This window comes from Peromyscus maniculatus, chromosome 19 (assembly GCF_049852395.1).
Source record: "Peromyscus maniculatus bairdii isolate BWxNUB_F1_BW_parent chromosome 19, HU_Pman_BW_mat_3.1, whole genome shotgun sequence".
In the NCBI taxonomy this organism is placed as follows: domain Eukaryota; kingdom Metazoa; phylum Chordata; class Mammalia; order Rodentia; family Cricetidae; genus Peromyscus; species Peromyscus maniculatus.
Genome location: NC_134870.1, coordinates 10558393 through 10571261, shown reverse-complemented (window position 1 = coordinate 10571261; position 12869 = coordinate 10558393). Strand labels below are relative to the sequence as shown.

General features: G+C 41.4%; 1 long non-coding RNA gene across 1 annotated transcript in view; it reads right to left on the bottom strand.

Moving 5' to 3' along the window:
* The window catches only part of LOC121824115 (uncharacterized), a 44272-nt gene that overhangs the window by 21864 nt on the left and 9539 nt on the right, over positions 1-12869 (bottom strand). The window contains exon 2 of the long non-coding RNA XR_013045981.1: positions 5350-5500. This is a non-coding gene — a long non-coding RNA (uncharacterized LOC121824115). The remainder of the gene's footprint in view (positions 1-5349; positions 5501-12869) is intronic.

Sequence of the window (12869 nt, the reverse complement as noted above, 5' to 3'; positions counted from 1 at the left end):
TGAATGCATAAATACATGAATGATTCTACAGGTGAAGATGGAAATAAGGTTGTAAAAACAATAATTAAAAAACACACAAAACTTCCGGGGGACTGGGATATACCTCAGTTGGCAGAAAGCTTTCCTCCCATGCACAAAGCCCTGGATTTGATCCCCAGCAACACATAAAACCTGGCCTGGCAGTGCATGCCTATAATGCATTTAGGAAATGTAGCCAAGAGGATCAGAATTTCAAGATCATCTTTGGCTGTTAGGCATGTTTGAGGCCAGCTTGGTCATGTCCCAGAACTGAAAGGAAAACAAATATCTCTGTAAATTAGAATAAAAGTTGTACAGTTCACTTTCATTTTGTTGTTGAAAGTAGCTGAGTTCATCTAGAACAGTTTTGAATCAAGCAAAGATTTTGGACACAGAGTCTTCCTGCTGTTGAAAACCCATCTTTCCTCATCATTAGTCATTCCTGTATTATTTTTCAGGCCATATCTTTCAATGCCACTGGCTAATAACTCCCATTTTTAAAATACCATGCAGAAATAGAGCCATGAAGAAAAAATCTCATCTTGGACATTATCAAACAAGGCAGGCTTCATATATACAGAGAAAATGACAAGACCTCTTTTCAACTATTCCTGAAAATGATGTGACCCTTATTAATTAAAATAGTTCTTCCAATCTGCTAATTCCATATCTAGGTCCTAAAACCAGCCACTGATGATACCACAGAATTGTATATAATTTTATATTTGTTGAGTGGAGAAGTTGAATTATTTTAAAAATATAAACCCAAAATGTCCTGCCTATTATAAAATTGTATTTTTATATATACATACTAAAAACTTTTTTTTTTGTTTTTCAGTATCCAGACTTTTTTGTCCCTTTCTTTTTTTTCTCAATGTCTGGTTTTATTACCTGTTTTTTTTTTTTTATTTATTTATTTTTTTGTGATCCTTGAAGTCTACACAAACATTTGGTTTCACAAGATATTGTATTTATGGAATAGTTGGACTCAGTTACTCAATTATGGCATTAAATCTCTCTCTCTCTCTCTCTCTCTCTCTCTCTCTCTCTCTCTCTCTCTCTCTCTCTCTCTCTCTGCACATGCATGTGTATGAGACAGGGTCTCATGTATCCCAGAATGCCTTTAGCTTACTCTGTAGCTGATGCTGGCTTTGAATGACCAATCTTCCTGTTCCTACCTGCCACACACTGGGATTGCAGATCACACCACCAAGTCCAGCTCAAATTTATTGATGAAAATACAAGAGGATAATCAAGTTCCTAGAAAACCTGAGGAAAGGGCCTTTTCAATTTTGAAATAAAGCCTACAGACTATATTCCTCAGTGATTTTAATAACTAAACTTTTATCCAGATTTCATTAAAAATTTTAAATGACTATTGAATAATAGTGTGTAATGCATAATAAAGTGAAAAGATTGAAAATAAAGCTTTAATTCCAACTTATGGGTCTATAATAAGCCCGTGTTGACAACTCAACACTTTAGTATTTCCATCAGAAGCAACACATCCTTTCAAAAGTTCTGGTGGAATTGGAGGGCAGTTGGAAACAGCCACATGCAAGCTGTCATGTTAAAGGTGACATTTCCTGGGTCTCTGCCCTCCGGCTTGCCTTTTCCTTTCCTTGTGCAATTATTGCTCAAGCTCGTAGCATCAGCTCCCCCCTCTGTGCTAATGATTCACAGCAAAGACACTTCTTATCTTGTCCTGTTATCTCGCTGCTATTCTTATGCATCCATCTTTCTACGGGACATGATGTCATCCTGACACTTGGTCCAAATGCAAGGTTAACCACACTCAAGAGAGAAAACTACTTTCCTGCCTTATTTGGGCACAAGAAACCACTACTCACACTCAGACAGACAGACAGGCAGGCAGACAGACAGTTAGACAGAAAGACAGATAACCATCTAAGGCTCTGCTCAGGACTCAGTGATCTCACTTCTCTTCCATCTGTATGCACAGATGTGTTTAAATTATGTTGGTCCCTATGTCCATATCTTACTGTATATTTATTTAACAAAAGTCTCTCTTCACTTCTCTCTCTTTTAAATGCCTACCACCAGAATCCAAGCCCCAACCATCAAGACTCCTCACTATACTGCTGGTCACATATGACCCCACTCTCAGCAAGGGCACCTTGGACAATGTCAAAGGCTGATTGGCATGCCATGCTCTTGCCATATGCAAACTGAGCAGGTAAGTGTGAGCACTTGGGGCAGAGCGGGGCACACAAAGTGGAGGGTCCTTTCTAGTATTACAGTGTCAGGTTCAAATTCACTTGAGAAGAGAAGAAGTTTTCTGTAGCCACTTTCAGGGAAAACATGCATATTCTGCAATTTCAGAGTCATTTTAAATTCAAGGCTTCATTACATAAAGTTCAGTGCCTCAACCCCATGCTCATCTTCCCAGGTGTCCTGTGAGCCAGAGGGAGACCCTTGTGGTACCTTGGTGTCTAATGGTCTACTCTGAGTGGGGTGTGTAGGTAGCTTCCTCATTGGCTCCCAGGGCCAGACCTCTCTCCACAGAACAGAACAGGAGAGTACATCTGGGCAGAAACAGGTGAGATGTAACCACCAGGACAGGAGTTGGGTCTAGAGGGGTCAGATGAGACAAGATTATTATTTTCACTGAAAGGCATATATTTGAGATGAGTGGAAGCCACTTTCTATAGAAGAGACATTTTCCATGTTGATTTGTATTAACTCCATGGTTGTAAATTCTACTCAGTCCTGCCTATTATATCTGTAGGCTTATGTCCTCCCTCTAGCTGCTAATTTTGGCTTCTTTCCTAGAATGCTGCATGTGCCAGAAGCTTTCTTTTTCAATTGCTCTCAGGTAAGCATCAGGGTGGCACAAAATGCAGCTGGCTGGCGTTCTGCAACCCACGTGGATACACGCTGGAGAAAACGTGCTTTAGGAGTCCCCGTGCATCCTAGGTGCAACATCCTGTGCACGTGTAGCTCTAGAGCACCATGCCAGGTTCAGGTCGTCGCTGCTCCTCAGCTCTCCAATGCTGTGCTAAGCCTGGGTCTTCTCTGCTCAGAGTCCGCTTCCCTTGAGCTTGGGAATCGGAGTCTCAGCATGGCTCAATAATAGTCTGTTTTTAAACAACTCTTCAGGTTACCATGGATCTGAGCTGTGTGGGCTGCTTCTCCCTCCCTCCATCCCTTCCTCCACCTCACCCCCTCCATCCCTCTCTTCCTCTCTTTCTCTTCCCCTGCTCTAATAATTTGGTTTAAGTGTTTGTGGTGGGGGTGGAAACCACCTGTTCAAAACCAGGCATTTCATTTTCTTTTCATCTCCAGTGTTTTACATATTTATTTATTTATATACCAGGAATGGGGATTAAATTGTCTAACAGCATCTTGTGAAAACAACGTTTAAACCAAATAACTGACTAGTGGTGACAGCAAGGTCCTGACACCGGTGGCTACACACTTGGGTGGTTATGTATATTTTTGCTGTCACACACCAACAGCCGGGCCTTCAGTTTGGACTGTGTGTGTAGGTCAGGCAAGATGGCCTCAGCTGTCCTTCCTTCGATGTATGTATATCTACTTTTCTGATGTTGTTTCCTTATTTGTTTTTTGAGGCAGAGTCTCTCACTTCCCTGGAACTCATTCAGTAGGCTCTTCTGGCTAGTGAGCCTCAGGGATCCACCTGTACCTGCCTCCGTTTCCCTCCTGCTAGCATGACAAGTGGCTTTTTTTTTTTTTAATCATGGATTCTGGGAAGCAGTTGTGGTCTTATGTTTACAAGACAAGGACTTTACCAACTGATATTCCTAGCTTTCCCTCTCTCTCTTTCTTTTTATTGTTATAATATTTAAAATCCTTTCTATATGAAAAATCGGCCTGACTAAAATGTTGTCCTCTGTACACAGCAGATTTTATTTATATATTTATTATTTATTTATTTTGACATGCATTGGAGATCCTAGGACAATTTGTTGGAGTTGGTTCTCTCCTTCCACTGTGTGGGTCCTAGGGGATCAAATTCGGGTTGTCAGACTTGGCAGCAAGCAGTGAGCCATCTCAATGGGGGACCTGGGGGAAGTTCTTGCTACTTACTTTGATGCTTTTGACAATTCGATTATCTTCAGCCAATAACAATAAATAAATAAGTAAATGCTGCAGTATACAAGTCAGCACATTTCAGTCAGGCTAATTTTTCATATAGACACCAGAAACTAAGATTTTAAATACCATAACGAAAAATCACAAAAAGGTACATTATATATTGTGTGTTATTAACACTGTTTTTGGTTTGGTTTTGTTTGTGACTCAAGCTCAGTACCAAGAATGAGCACTGCTCTGACCACATGCAGCACTTTAAGCAACTTCTTACCCATTTGGCTCTCCTTGTTTTCTCACGGTGCAGGACCTAGTCGCACACACTAGGCAAACAAAAGCCACTGAGCTGCATTCCCCACCCCTGTTTGGTTATTTCTAATCATCACTGCTGCATGGCAAGGGTTATTTAACAGAGCATGGCAAAGGAAAGGCAAAGAACGTTTCGACCACAACATACACACGCCTGAAGGCCGTCGATTCCACGGCATCGTTAGGCTGCTCGGTATCTTCTGCTTCCCTCTTGAGCTTTTACCAAGTTGAAACTCAGTGAAAATTCTGACAGAAAAACGTAAATCGCAGTAGAGGGAAAACTTTCTAAGTCGAATTTCTCTGGAAACTAGTTGGCCTGATTCTGTTTTAAAAAGTGGAGCTCAAATACACAAATGAAAGGAAACACATGAACTATGAACCAATAGCTGAGGAGCCCCCAAGTGGATCAGGCCCTCCGGATAAATAAGACAGTTGATTGGCTTGATCTGCTTGGGGGGCATCCAGACAGTGGGACCGGGTCCTGTCCTCAGTGCATGAACTGGCAGTTTGGAATCTGGGGCATATACAGGATACTTGGCTTAGCCTGGGAGGAGGGGACTGGACCTGCCTGGACTGAATCTACCAGGTTGAACTCAATCCTAAGGGGAGTCTTTGCCCTGGAGGAGATGGGAATGGGGGGTGGGATGGGGGAAAGGTGGGGGGATGGGGGATGGGAGGGGGGAGAACAAGGGAATCCGTGGCTGATATGTAAAATTAAATTTAATAAATAAATTTTAAAAATGAAAAAAAAGTGGAGCTCTCTTGAATTTGAAAACAGCTTCACTTTTTATCTGACGTTTCATGAAAATTATGCTTTTGAATCTCTCTAGATGGAGCATTCTTCTGTCACACTGCACTCAATCAGAAAGAGTTCATGTATTTAAGTGAAAAATACTGCCCTAGATGCACTTTGAAGAAATCATTTTCAATAGTAATTAAGTCTCTCACCCAGTCAAAAGCTTATCCAGAGAAGTGGCAGAGGTTGTTTTTCCCTTTTTGCAGAATTAAGGCAGGCTGGACAGTTTGCACAGATCCCCTGAGACTTTTGGCGTGCTTTTGGCTGGCGATGACTCATCGAACAGAAAGGCATTTTTCACTGCTGAAGAGAAGAAGACAGGTTTAGACAGAGCATCCTTAATCCCTCTTAAGCAGGAGGCTACCTGGATGACAGTCCAACCCTTGCTAAGCTGTGCTTTCATGCAGGTGAGTCATAATTAGAAGTCACAGAACTTAGGCATTGTAAAGGCAAATAGAAAAACAAAAAAAAAGTTAGAACAAGTTGGCGGGTTCACAGTGATCCAAACTATGTGATACTTTAAACAGTGCATTGTTATTATAAGACAATTTAAAATTTCACTGCAGTGCTTCATAATGTTGGGGAACACATTAACACGTGGGAGATGTCTCAGCAGAGTTGTAGTGTGTTAGAACCTCTTTCCACACCACTGTGCAACTGTTGCTAGTGTCAGGCAGGGGTGGTGGGGACTGAATCAAGGGCCTATGGATGCTGAGCACTCGTACATTTCCACTTTTCTCTGTGTCTGATGGAGAAACTCTGATCCAGGTCATCTTGGCCAAGGAAACCCTCTAAAGGAAGATTATTTATGCACACAATGTGCTTATAAATTCTCACATGCAGACTGGACAAACTGACAACCAGACACTGGTGTAGACAAAGAAGAGAAACTGGTAGGCCATGGCTGAGTTAGTAGGAAGCTGGCTTTGGGGTGTCATTCTGAGCACACCTACAGAAAATGTAACCAGGGGCTCCCTGTATGTCAGGAAGTGTTTTGCAAGATGTGTGTGCGCACATGTTCAGATGACAGCTGCATTTACTGATGAGGGGACATGTGTCTGTGTGTATACTCAGATGACATTTACTGATGAGGGATAGAGCTGCAGTCTCAAGTTGAGAAAGTTGCTGAAATTTCCATTATTTTAAGAGAACAGAAACCAAGCATAAATCATGAAGTACCACCATCCAGTACTCATTTAAGGACAACTGTGGAGGATGGTGACTGACTCAGCTTTCTGAATTATTTTCTCTGTAATGTTTGAAAGCCAATAGAGTAAAAAGGAGGGGGAAAAGTAATGTATGGGAGGGGGAAAATGTCAGGGAGACATTACTAGAAATAGAAGTTCCATAAAAGTACCTGTCTGAGATAAGAAAACATATGCCACTGTGAAAATCAGAAAGGACAGTAGCAGCAGTAGGTCAGGTCTCAGGGAAGCATCAGAGATCAAGCAACAGGGCCCAAGAGTTATCATAGTGGAAAAAGACAACAGTGAGGAGAAATCAATAAGGCACATACCAGGTGGATCCAGAAGATACGGCTTGTGTGGAAAGATGGGAGATTTAGGGGAGAGAAGAAAGAGGAAGAGAGAGGTGGGGAGAGAAAAAGAGGAAGTAGAAGACGAAGAAGAAGGGGGAGGGAGGGAGGAGATGAGAAAGGAGGAGAGGAGAGAAGAGAGGGGATGGAGTAATAGAACCAATAGGCAATGAAACAAACAAAAACCCTCTAAATCCTTTTTGGAACGGCATAGAAAGCACCCCACCAACTGTTGGAAGTGAAACAGCCCTGCCATATGTGAGTAAACTGTTGCTGCTAACTAGTGAAGCATATTTGGTTTTCATATGAAGGGTCTTAGCTTTTCTTCCTTTGTAGAGGCCTCTGCTCAATCTAGTGTATATGCTACTGTCTCTTACATATCTCTCTCCTCTTCTCTTGTTGCTTGTATTTAAGTCTATAGTAAAATATTTTCTTAATAAACTCTAATTTACTTTATTAAAAATAAATTAAAAATTAAAAGTCTGAAATGACATTAAGAAAATGCTAGAGACTGTCACTCTTCTACATCTCACTGATAACACAGCATGTGAGAATTTAGAAATATACAACTATCATTTAATTGAAGTGATAAATGAGATAACAAAAGTAGGATTTGTTCATTCTTACTGCCTATGTGACAGATATTAGGAATTGTTCTAGGTCTTACATTCCCACTAGAGGTTTTTTTTTTTCTTTTTTTAATTATTATTATTATTTTACAACACCATTCAGTTCAACATAATAGCCACAGATTCCCCTGTTCTCCCCCTCTCGCCCACCCCTCCCCCCAGCCCACCCCCCATTCCCACCTCCTCCAGATCAAGGTCTCCCCCGAGGACCGGGGTTGACCTGGTAGACTCAGTCCAGGCAGGTCCATTCCCCCCTCCCAGACCGAGCCAAGCGTCCCTGCATAAGTCCCAGGATTCAAACAGCCAACTCATGCAACGAGCCCAGGACCTGGCACCAATGCACAGCTGCCTCCCAAACAGATCAAGCCAAATGACTTTTAAACCTTATTATTTTTATGACCTACTTTAGGAAAATACCACAGTTGTGGATGAAGTATGATAGGGAAGGAAGTTGAGTTCTGTGTAATAATCCTTCTGTATACTGTGAACATGTTTTGTTCTCATTGTTAATAAAAACCTGATTAGCCGATAGCTGGCAGTCTTTTGGGGGCAGAGAATGTTGGGAAGAAGACAGGTGGAGTCAGAGGAGTTATGAGCCAGATACAGATAAAGCAACATGAAAAGTTCATAGATGAGGTAAACAAGCCTTGGGACAGCACATAAATGAACAGAAATGGGTTAATTTAAGTTGAAAGAGCTGACTGGAGACAAGCCTAAGCTATCGGCCAATCATGTATAATTAATATTAAGTCTCCTGTGGTTATTTGGGAGCAACCACCAGGACACAGCAAAACTCTGCCTATAGTAGAGGAATAAAAGCATTCTAATGGTTTCATTTTTGGCACAAGGGATACAGGGATGAATTGTTGAGGAGAGATAGAAACTTTTAATTGATGTTAAAAAATAGAGAATTCAGCTGGTTGTGGTGTTGCATGTCTTTAATCCCAGCACTTGGAAGGCAGAGGCAGGTGGATCTCTATGAGTTAGAGACCAGTCTACAGAGAGAGTTCCTGCACAGCCAAGGCTACACAGAGAAACCCTGTCTTTAAAAACAAAACAAAACAAAACAACAACAACAAAAAAAAAACCCCAATAACAACAAAACAGTTATAGATTTAAAAGCATCAAGGTTTCCACAGAGTCTGATAGAAAAGAAATAATAGCTTTTTCACTTAAAAAGCAGACAAAGGTTCCTGCCCCCCAGCACAGGGACTGGGTGTACATCACTATCATCCATGTGATTGCCTGGTCTATGTAGCAATCCCATCAAGGGCAGACAGAGACAGGGTATGGCCCGAGCAAGCTGTCCATCTAGACTAGTTGAATTGCTGAGCTCTGGGTTCAAGAGAGAGACTTTGCCTCAAATATATGCTGGAAAGTAATCAAGGAGTGTGGTGATATTTTATTTGTGCTTTGATAAATAAAGCTTGCCTGGAGATCAGGGAGAAAAAGGCCAGCCATTTTAAGTAAACAACGTCAGGTAGCACACGCCTTTAATCAGCTAACTTATCAGGCAGAATCTCTGTGTGTTCAAGACCACACTAGGGAACAGAGCCAAGCGTGGTGACACACGCCTTTAATCCCAGTACCAACCATAGAGACCTGGAGGTCTGTACAGATAGGCAGTGACAAGGAAGTGAGGTAGCTAGGCTAAGAGCCAATGAAAGGGCAGAAAAGCAAAGCAATAAAGGCATGGGTAGACAGGAAGTGACTCACATTTGGAAGCTGCAGGGTTAGTGAGTTAAGGTTGGCTGGTGGCTATTCCTATTTCCCTGATCTCTAAGGCTTTCACCCTTATATTTGGCTCCATGTTTTTTTATTTAATAAGACCATTTAGAAATTTGTCTACAAATAAGGATAATGAAATTCAAACTCTAGCTCTCATATGCAGCTCCCATGAACTTGTACATAAGTAAGACAGACACGTATGTAACCCCCCCACACACACACACAAAGACACACACAAATGGAGGAAAGAACAAAGATTCTTCACTTTTGGAACTTGTAGTTTTGTACAGCATGGTAGAGACTTCTTGGTTATGTCTATATGACCAAATTCTTGCCAATGGAGTAGGGATAGAGATGCTCTGAAAAACTGGGGACAAAAATAGAAAGAAAATATCTTTTCTTGGTTTTGCTCTTCTTCAAGTGGAGCATAAATGTGTTGACAGGTGAGCTTTGACCTAGAGTCTGAGTGCAGCAAAACAAAACATGGAAATAACCAGGAGACAGCTGGAGAAGTGTCACCCAGAAACTGGACAGGTTTTTTCTGTGACTCCAAATACATCAGAAAAGATAAATGACTTTCTTCTTCTTCTTCTTCTTCTTCTTCTTCTTCTTCTTCTTCTTCTTCTTCTTCTTCTTCTTCTTCTTCTTCTTCTTCTTCTTCTCCTTCTTCTCCTCCTCCTCCTCCTCCTCCTCCTCCTCCTTCTTCTCCTTCTCCTTCTCCTCCTCCTCCTCCTCCTCCTCCTCCTCCTCCTCCTCCTTCTCCTCTCCTCCTTCTCTTCCCTCTTCTTCTTCAGATCTATTTTATTTATGTATATGAGTGTTTTGCCTCTGTGTGTGTCTGCCTGATGCCTACAGAGGTCAGAAGAAGGCATTAGATCCACTGGAAATGGAGTTACAGCTAATTGCAAGCCATCATGTGGATACTAGTAATTGAACTCTGGTTCCCTGGAAGAGCAGCCAGTACCCTTAACTGCTGAGACATCTCTCCAGTCCTGACAGCTTCTTAGCTACTTTATATGGTAGCCTTTGGTATAATGTTAGGGGAAATGGTATCGGAAGTGGTACAGATACCACAAAAAACAATTGATGTAATTTTGATCTGAAAATCAACTAACAGCAAGGACAAAATATGGTAGGCTGGAAAGTCGACCACTTCAAAGGCAGAAAACAAGTGACAATATGTGATGGTATGCAAGACACTTAAATTGTTCACTGAACTAGGTGCAGTGGCTAGAAATTTCCAGAATTTGTGAAATTTCCAGGATGTGTGAAGAAGCATGGATGAAGTATAGAAGTTAGAAAATAGGCATGTTTAAGAAGAACATTAAAAATGAATATATAATTAATGATGAGACAGACTTTCTGTTTTCAGGACCCATGCTGCTGAGCTAGCAATCTGCATAGCCTGAAAAATCTTCAGACACAAGCAGTCCTAGAAGAATGTCAGTTCTCCAACGTGTACCTAGAAGGCAAGATGAGAGAGCGACAGAGACCATGACATGGTGCTCTTCTCAGAAGGGTGAGGAGCAGATGGACTCATGTCTCCTGCTACAGTGGGGTCTTAGCTCCGTGTCATTCTCCCTAGTGTGCTACACATGCCCTTCATTCTGATTTGTAGTTACTGCCACACTCACCCTGTCCCTGTTTATTTGGGAGGTGGGGTAGAGGTCGGAAGAACACAACATATTGATCTGATGAGGAAGCCAGTGTTGCAACCAAGAATGCTGAACTTTGAAACAGGATAAAACAACACTCAGATTTTGGATTACTTCCCGTGGAAATCTACATCTAAATAACTTATAGCTAGTACCAAAGTTTGTGTAAGCCAGGACCACCTTTCTACCTAACTCCTTTCTCCTGACTTTTGTAATAACACTGATTAAGTTGAGTATGTTTTTCTTTACATTTCCCAGGGTCCTTTGTGAAAGTAGGAATGTGGTTTCTCTTGCAAATGTAATGGGAGCAACATTGATAGATATGATTTCTGCTTAATTTTTTAAAGATAAGGAAAAACTCATAGCCCAGAGATCAAAAGATGTGTGATTTACAAGAAGAGCTCAACTCCTGGAGTAGAAAAGACCATAATGGTGGATGCCAGCCAGACTAGTTCATGTGCAAACTCAGATTTTTATTCTGCCAAAAACAATCCAGGCTCCATGTAAGAAAAACTTAATGAATACAAAGATTAAAAGAAGAATTAGTTTGGCCTTTATCTGAAAGCAAGAGTTTTGCTTGTCATGTGTTGGGTTAACTGTTTACTGAGTACTCATGTAAAGACAGGAAGATGGTTGCAAATATGGCCTCATTACACTAAAGACAAGAGATGGGGTAACTCTACTATGTGTGTCTCTGTGCGGATGATGAATAGAAGAGAGTTGAGGGCTGTCTTCCAGGATGCACAAAATTCATAAACTAGGACAGGAAAATATGACGAGTGATGTCACAAAAGAGGAAGTACTTTTAAAGCTAAGAGAGTGTTTCTGGATTCTCTACCACTCTGTTGCCTTCCTTGAAAGAGACAATGCTACTGTGCATCTGTATAGCTGAGATGTTGCATGCCATGTTGTTATTTGATCATCAGAAGAGAAAAATTAAAACTATGACAGACATACCAGTGTCCACACCAGCAATACTGATAGGACTATGGTTTTTAGAAAAGAAAGGGGAATAGTTCTGAATCCCCAGCTGGCATTAGTGACAGCTAGATCCTGTTGAAGAACATTCATTTTGAGTACCTGAGGTGGGAGTCTCCAGTTATGCTGGCCCAGGAGGATGACAAATTCTTCCCCCTCAGAACTGTACAACCAATGAAATTGTTTTAAAGCATTTCAGGCTATGTAGCAACTGACTCTGCTCCTGGAGGCAGATGGCTTTATTTGGAGTGGGGGTTGGAACAATCTCAGCCAGCAGCAAATGGGAAAAGGCAAAAGTTCCCTTAGAGTGGAGTAGGAGTCCAGGCTGGGGCAAACAACCAGACTAACCAGGTCTTTATCAGGGAGCTTACAACCCAACTCAGGAATGTGGTCGGCAAAGGCCACCATGTCAGGAGAGCTGCCCAAATCAAATGTGTTCCTTGAGCAAACTCTGATCTAGAGCATGCTGGTGCTCAACCACCCACAGATGACTAAGTTAAAATAACAACAACAACAAAAAACCAAACCAAAACAACAACAACAAAAAAAACAACTTGTAGATAGAAAATCAGATTTTAAAAAAGTTCAGCAGCCACGCACCATAGGGGTCAGAGATTCCTCAGAGAAACTCAGGTGTGCTCCTTGCAACAACCAGAACAAGCAGAAAAGGGGGCAATTTGAAGAAACAGACAAAAAGGAAATCATAACCTAAACTTGTTATAGAATCTAAATTTTCTGGTTTCTACAAAATTGTAGAACAGGAAAAAATAAACAAGTAGTAAATTATGAACCACACTTAGTATGAAAAGCTGTTTCTGTGAAAATTGTCTCTGGCTGGGATAGCATTTATTAAATAAATATCAGCTCAGACAAGGCATGTGTGTTGAAGAATCCAAGAAATTACAGTGCATACATTTAAGGAACTTCTGTGAATATTGCTCTGTATGCTGTGAATGTGTTGGTCTGATTGGCTTTATTTATTGATCTTAATAAATAAAATGCTGATTGGCCAGTAGCCAGGCAGGGAGTATAGGCAGGATAAACAGAGAAGGAAATTCTGGGAAGAGGAAGGCTGAGTGAGGAGACACTGCCAGCCACCTCCATGACAAGCAACATGAAAAGATACTGGTAAGCCACGAGCCATGTGG